Consider the following 8,665-nt stretch of genomic DNA (forward strand, 5'->3'; position numbering starts at 1 on the left):
ATCCTCAACAACTTGCTTTCGATGAACTGAAGCAAAAACTTACCACTGCTCCTATCTTATCCTATCCAGATTTTAGTCAGCCATTTAACCTTACCTGTGATGCATCCAACCACGCGATCTCCGCAATCCTGTCCCAAGGTCCCATTGGAAAGGATCAACCAGTAGCATATGCGTCTCGAACCTTGAACAAAGCGGAATGTAATTACAGTGTAACGGAGAAAGAATGTTTAGCAATCGTGTGGGGAACTAAAGTCTTCCGTCCATACTTATATGGGCACCGTTTCAAAATTTTAACGGATCACAAGCCTCTCAAATGGCTCTTCAATTGTAAAGATCCTGGATCAAAATTAGTCCGATGGCGACTTAAACTCGAAGAGTTTGATTATGAGATCGAATATAAAAAGGGTAGAGTTAACAGTAACGCTGATGCGTTATCCCGCTATCCAGTAAATCCTGTACAACATTCAACTGAGCCACAGAATTTTCACAACGATGATCCTCCTGCTTCTTCCAGTAATCGAGATCCTCCACTTAATGATCCAGCACCATCCCAAGATCCTTTGCTCGACATTAATCTTGATGATTTCGGACTCCTTGAAATCAGCCCTCATAGTGATGATCTCAACGTTGATTTCGACGTCTTAGAAATTCCCTCTCCACAACCTGATACCTTACCTGTCGAAACACCAGGTCCTGCCGCTCGTCCACCACCATCAGCCAATACCGGTTCTCCCGTCTCGTCACCTTCTCACGCTACCGCACCTGAAACAGAAAATATAAATATTAATGAACATAATGTACAAAACAGTAACTACAGTCAATTTCTTAAAGCAATTGGAGATAAAAATAAATCTTTTGACACAAACATTTTGGAACATAATGAAAGTTTAACTAAAAGTAACTGTTCAATAATACTTATCCCCACTTCATTGGATTTAGATGACTCAAATCCGTATGTGCAAGAAATCTTATCCAAAGTAGATGATCCAAACTCCTATGTTGCAGCTGAAAAAGAACTTTTTAGATATCAAAAAATCCCTTGTAATAATAAAATATATTATTTCATTTTCACAAAAGTACATTACTTTGACGAAGCAACTTACCCCGATATATTCCGAACATTAGAAAATGTAAAAACTGAACTACTATCCGAGGCTCATGTTTCACAATTCGCTATATCAGATTTCAAAAATGCGTTTGAAAAACATTCTTTTGTCAAAATTTATAATATGCTAACATACCTTTTTAACAACACTTCTGTCTCTGTAAATATATACCATAACAACATTATTTATCCAACACCCAGTGAGATCTCAAAGATCATGAAAGAGAACCATGATATTCCTATTGCCGGACACCTTGGTACTGAAAGAATGCTCAATAGAATTAAAGAAAGATATTATTGGAAAAACATGAAATCAGACATAGAACACTACGTAAAAAACTGCTCAGCCTGTCAATCCAACAAAGCCTTAAGACAGATTAATCGTGCACCCATGCAAATAACAACAACATCCACACGTCCTTTTGAACGGGTTAGTCTCGATATAGTAGGTCCCTTACCTGAAGCTGGACTTAACAAGTTAAGATACATACTCACTCTACAGGACGATTTAACAAAATTCTCTATAGCATACCCCATTTCCAACGCAACAGCTGAAGAAACCTGCGAATGTCTAGTTCATTTCATATCACTTTTTGGAATTCCAAAGTCTATATTAACTGATCAGGGCACAAACTTTACTGCAGAACTTTTCAAGAAAACGTGTGAATTTCTGAAAATAAAACAAATTTGGTCAGCTCCATACCATCCACAAACACAAGGTGCTCTAGAGCGGAGCCACAGTACCCTCAAAGAGTACCTTAAATCATATGTTAATGATAATGAAACCAATTGGCATAGATTTGTTTATACAGCCATGCTCTCTTACAATAGTGCAGTTCACTCTACAACTAAGTTTACACCATATGAATTAGTTTTTGGGCACAAACCCTTCATTCCAGATTCAGTATATGATCTACGAGAAGACCTCACATACCCTGAATATATTAAAACACTTCATCACCGACTTAAGGTTTCCCGCCAAAAAGCAATAGAAAATATAACATCCTCCAAAGAAAGATCTAAAACATATTATGATCAACATGTCCGTGCAGTAAAGTACAAAATTGGTGATTTTGTTTACCTTAAAAATCACCCCCGGCTAGGCAAAGCCTTAGCCCCGATATGGAAAGGGCCGTATAAGGTCGTAAAAATACACGGAGGAAACACCTTATCGATACTTATCAATCGTCGACATGTGAAGCATCACTACGACGAACTGAAGCTTGCAAACCCAAGCTTAGTTAGTTAGGACTGCCCTTAAGGCATTTTATTTTAATATAAGAATTAGTCTTAACTAATTCTCTCCTTCTATTATATAATTATAACATGTAGTTTTATATTATATTACAGAACGGTTTCAATCAGCCTCACCATTGTCGCTTCAGATATAGTGCAACAGATAGACGAGAATCCAGGAATTTACTTCGACCCAATTGGAACAGTTAGAATCACCAGTGATGACCTTCACGTTTTGGTTCCGGTAGACATAGCATATATAAAACCTCACATAGACAATATAAATTCCATCCTGGGAACTGCTAGGTATCTTTGCCAACAAAATGATTATATTTCAGATATTGAATGTAACAGTTTATTACAACCCCTGGTTTCAAGACTCAGTGACATAAAACGAGATTATAGTTCTATCTCACATTTGATTTCAAATCGCGATAAAAGATCAGCCTGGTTCGCCGGAATTGGACCCGCTTTTAAACAAATAATCGGTACAATGGACGAAGACGACGCTATTAAATATGGTAACGCCATTCAAACCCTTCAACGTAATGATAAAAAACTTGCATCATTACTTAAGGACAACATCTTAATGACTAGTACGGCACTTTTGCACTACAATGAAACCATAACAGCCATTACCGTAAATGAAGCACGTTTGAATGACGCTATTGAAAATTTGTCAGCTAGTGTTAAGAACCTATCTGTAGTTTCTAATAAGTTAATAATAGAATCCAAAATGGATATAGTCTGTAATGAACTATACTCAAGTTTACTTACTTTATCATTCAAAATTGACGATTTGGTTAATGCAATAATGTTTACTAAAAGTCACTCTCTTCATCCATCTATTCTTACACCAAAACAATTTTATGATGAATTAATAAATAGTGTCAGAAATTTACCGAAATACCAAGAGTTGCCCATAAGTCTAAGTTTGGAAACTGTTCATAATTTAATAGATGTTTCAAAATTAAATTGTTATTACACTATAAATAAAATTGTTTTTGTAATTAAAATACCATTAGTTCATGGAATTGAGTATAATCTGTATAAACCTTTACCGATACCAGTACCACATAATAAAGAAAATCCAGATACATTTGCCATGATTGTGCCTTTCTGTAATTATGTAGCTGTAAGTAGAGATAAGTTAACATATGTATGTAGCAGAGATATTGGGGAATGCGCTAAACCAAATAACCAAGTCTATATATGCGGCGATCTAAACGTTTTGTCTGTACAACATACACCTATTTGTGAAACTGAAATGTTATTAAAAGTAGTAAATAAATTGCCGCAACAATGTAAATCAAAGTTAATTTACGGTCAAATAGACATCTGGCAAGAATTGAAGGGCAACCGATGGATATTTGTTGAAAGTGAACCTACTAAACTTACCGTAGAGTGTGGTTCCCAAGTTACAGAGACTAAATTATCAGGTACAGGCATCCTTAATTTACAATCTGGATGTATTGCCTTTTGCAAGAATAGAGAATTAATTGCTAAATCTAATTTAAATTTTACAATAAATATAAAATATTCAGATTTTAATTTAATTAAAGATAACTGTTGCAATGTAGAAAAGCTTAAATTGTTACAAGAAAAAACGAAACCTCTTAAATTAACTGATGTTAAATTGAAAAAACTTTTAACTGTCGATAAAAATCAGATAGTAACAGATGTTGATAAAATTTTAAATGAACCTAGCCCATTAATTGAATATGATTCGCATTACCCCATTCTCACTTATTGTGTAACAATTGTAATCTTTATAATTTTAATTTTTATATTTTATAAAAAGCTTATTAGTAAATGCCCGAAATTTAGTTACAAGGTTGAAAATAACTATAATAGTAATGATAATGATTCAGAAAATGCTCAAGAATTAGCAGAAATACCTGCTCCAAGAATTAGAATACTATCCTGAAACTTCGCAAATAGCGTAAGTTTCATCTTAAACGGGGGGCTGTTACACCTTGAAAATGTTGGCTAAACTGCTGTATTGCCATCCTAACCTGCAGAGTCAGCATTTTCACGATGCAGCGAGCCTGAACCTCCAGTTCGGAGGCGCAGTTCAGACCGGGCATCCATCCAGTAAGGACCTCTAACTTTCGGGCAGTCAAAAATAGAGTCAGTTCGGATATTCAAAGTAAAATTCTGTATTTAAAGTAAACGTATTTCAGTTAATAAAAAATAATTGTTTTTTAAAAAGACATTTTAATATCCCGTCATAACAGAACGCTCAAATCGAACTGACTGTCCAGCGGCATGCCAGCGATAAGGTAACTTCCCCTTCCATCAGTGCAAGTCGACCGGTTCAAAACGACTTATCGACGAAATATTATATTATTTCATAATTAGCTGTTTTTTTAATTTTTAAAATACTAAAATCTATACAATAAAAATCTAAAATAATTAAATTAAATAATAAACATGACATAATTGGATTTCATACAAAATAAATTCTAAAATCATTCTTATGTCTGCAAAATGCCTAGGAAGTAATCAAATAAAGTTTTTGGGTTCTTCTAAAATACAATACAAATACTAAAATTGTTGCAATAACTATTTAAAAGTACCTAACCAATAATCGGAATCCGAATAAGACTCACGGCTTGACGTTTCGGCTGCTATGCCGTCAAGTACGAATACGGATACTGTGAGTGTTGTGTGTCGTGGTAACATCACTAGTGGTGTAACAAAATGACAATATGAGAGTAATCTATCTATATCTATCTATATGTATGTATAAATAAATAAAAATGAATTGCTGTTCGTTAGTCTGATTAAAACTCAAGAACGGCTGGGCCGATTGAGCTGATTTTGGTTTTAAAATGTTTGTCGTAGTCCAGGGTAGGTCTAAACGGCGAGCAAATACGCGCGCGATATTGTTTTTCTGTGACACACAAAATTCCACGCGGGCGAAGCCGTGGGCGGAAAGCTACTGTATAAATAAAATGAATTGCTGTTCGTTAGTCTGACTGATTAAAACTCGAGAACGGCTGGGCCGATTGAGCTGATTTTGGTTTTAAAATGTTTGTTGTAGTCCAGGGTAGGTCTAAACGGTCAAAATTTGCTTATTTACTGAAGTATAAAAAATCTGCGACCGCTGAGAGAATGCATTCCAGATTGCTCGATACGACCAATAAATTAATAATCTTGACTAGAGGAGGGAGGGTGTGGAATTTTTTGTTTGGTCGAAATAAGTTTGGGAACCAATGGTCTAACCGTTAGAACATAATAATATGTAACTCATATAAAAATGTCGCGATGAGACCCGTGTTTCTCTATTTTAGTTGAAATGGAACGCGAAAGTTTAAAATCTTATTATAGGTACTTGTAACTCTCATAATATCGTCATGATTATTAGGGTGGATTCCACCAAACAAGATCAGAATAAATTGTCAGTTAATCGACATTTTGACATATTTCCCATACTGAAACTGTCAATGTGCCAGTTATACCGGGAGTTATTCTCGGATAAAAGTTTGGTCGAATCGGGCCTCAGAGGTTCTTCCCAAAATCTCTATCTAGGTATGTATTTGTTTGTTCCCTTAATTATTGCCTCCACCCCCATCATTCAAGGACGAGTCCAAGGTCGCGCTCGCTATTAAGGGCGCACTTAATCTCGGCCGTCAGCGCACAACTCTTCAAAACTCACTCCGCGACACCAGTTGACATGGCCCGTACTATGTTGCTTTTGTTTTATTTAGAACTAGCTTTTGCCCGCGGTTTCACCCGCGTGAAATTTAGTTTGTCACAGATCGACATAAATTATAGCCTAGATATGTTATTCTGGGTTATAAACAATAATACTGTAAAGTTTCATCAAAATTCGTTCAGTAGTTTTTGCGTGAAAGAGTAACAAACATCCAGACATCCAAACTTTCGCATTTATATTATTAGGACTAGCTGTGCCCGCGACTTCGTACGCGTGAAAACCCGTTTTCGCAACATTTTTCATTATTGCTCTGCTCCTATTGATCGTAGCGTGATGTTGTATAGCCTATAGCCTTCCTCGATAAATGGGCTATCTAACACTGAAAGAATTTTTCAAATCGGACCTGTAGTTCCGGAGATTAGCGCGTTCAACTAAACAAACAAACAAACTCTTCAGCTTTATAATATTAGTATAGATTATAATAAATTCCGGCTGGCGTTATGAAGATGACGCATTAGTTTAGAAGTCCTAGTGATGAGAAAGCGAGTCCTCTATGCAGTCTACACACCAAACATAGAAAGTACAAGTCTTCGACATGATTCTTTTGAAATAAAGCCGCAGATTAGTCTTTTTCAGAATCGATTTTAATGGTAGAGCCTCGCACGTGTCGCTACCTATACTAATACTCCAACCACACCAACGCGTGCAGATCGCCATCGCAAGCGCGATCACGGCGCGATCATAGGGAAATGACAGGTCGCGTGAACTGTCATGGGTCGCGCTACCTGTCATTGGCCTTTGATGATCTGCACGCGTTGGTGTCGTTGAAGCTTTACGGGTTAATGTTTAGTCAGGATCTACATCTAACGACTAATAAAACTTAATTTTATTGAAGGCTGGGTTAGACCAAGGGAAAAGTTAGAATTCCATTGGACCTACAAAATCAATCGGAAGAAAATGGGAGGAAAATAAAATAGCATTTGTGTGCTGTAAGAGCATCTTGACCAAAAAAAAAGTCTTAGTTTTATTGTGAATGACTCAAAATCGTAGTAGAAACCTCCTCTAAGTACTCCGAAACACCGAAACTTCGGTCTCAAGTCGAGAACTCACAAATGCTTGTTTTATTGCCACGCTTTTTATAAGGAAACGCCTTCTAAAACTCGCTAAAAGACAAATTTGAGATACGTGATGCGTTTCTATTATCATCCTGTAGCAGGGCTGTTGCAAAAAGAAGATAGGTTTACGTCATATCTCCTCTGGAGATATTGATCTAATAACTAATTTATTTTCATAGGTACCAAACTTGACATAATTTAATTGGCTGTTTTCAGCTGAACATAGGCCTTCCCTCCCCCAAAGATTTCCAGATTGATCGGTCATCCAGCGCATGCCAATCATCAACCAATTGGCCGATCTGGATATCATTGGGGGAGGTCTATGTTCAGCAGTGGACGTCCTGTGGCTGAAAATTTGACTGATGATGATGAGACAGCAATCAAAAGTTTCCGCATTAGTATTGAATTGGATTATACTTAAGTAGGTACCTACCTACAATCTACATGATATCAGATGGATCTAGTATGGAATGATAAAATTTTTACTTAAAACCAATCAGTCCCACTAAGTTACGTATTTATTGTACACTTTTTTTTCCTTTTTTTAATCCCGTTAGCCCTTCGTAGTCAGCTGAAATGCCTGTGTTACGAGTGGGTTCACAACAATAGTACAGTGACTGCGGGGTTCGAACCCTCGTTCTGCGGATCTCTATTCGACCAGTCTTACTTTTTAATTTGTGTGTCCCACTTGTGTTTCGAACTCAGAATCTCTGTTTCTTCTTTAACCACTTGGACTAAAATTAAATGATAATAGATAAAACTAGTCTGATTTGAAAGTGCCAGCCCTAAAGAAAGCGATGGGACCACGGACTCGCACTCAATATGACTAATTCGAACAACTCTTATCGCACAAAAGAAACGTAAGCTTTTACGTTTGCCAGCTTTGTTGGAAACTACAAGTTTCTTGTAACCACGTTGTACAAGTAAGTTGTAACTATTTGGGCAAAGCTCCCAGATATAAGATGCTTTGTAAAAAGCTCTAAAGTTGTTTCTTATGTCACAATTTTTACCGTAGTATAGAATTGTACGGCAGTAACAAATTAAGCTACTGTGGCATCTTATTATACTGCAAGTTCGTCCAGGTATGTATGTATAGTCTGTCTGTGTGCTGTCGTGTACAAAACACTCCTAAATTGCAAGTTATTGCAATATTTAGAACTACTTACAAACAATATTTTTCAATAAAAACACCTAAATAACATCAAGTTACTTTGAAAATAGGGGAGAAACTATCACTGCGTTCATTGCAGATTTCTTTAAACATAGGTGTTTAAATTTTCATCGAATTATGTAAAGTGTGCTAGCTAATGTTGGCACGATTTCTCCTTCAAATCCAATTACTTCCTCAATATTTTTATTAATCAAAGGCCTGAGATATACCAACAAAGTGATCCTAAAACAACACCGATCGTATTTTTACCCGACGCATTAAATGGTGAAGCGTCAATATAATCTCGCAGATTATTTCATAGCCGATTTGGTGCGGAAGACCGGTACCACAATATCCATCGAGTGTTCCTTTATTTTATCGATGCTGGGAAGGCTGGC

The sequence above is a fragment of the Ostrinia nubilalis genome, chromosome 23, assembly GCF_963855985.1.
Source record: "Ostrinia nubilalis chromosome 23, ilOstNubi1.1, whole genome shotgun sequence".
Taxonomy (NCBI): Eukaryota; Metazoa; Arthropoda; class Insecta; order Lepidoptera; family Crambidae; genus Ostrinia; species Ostrinia nubilalis.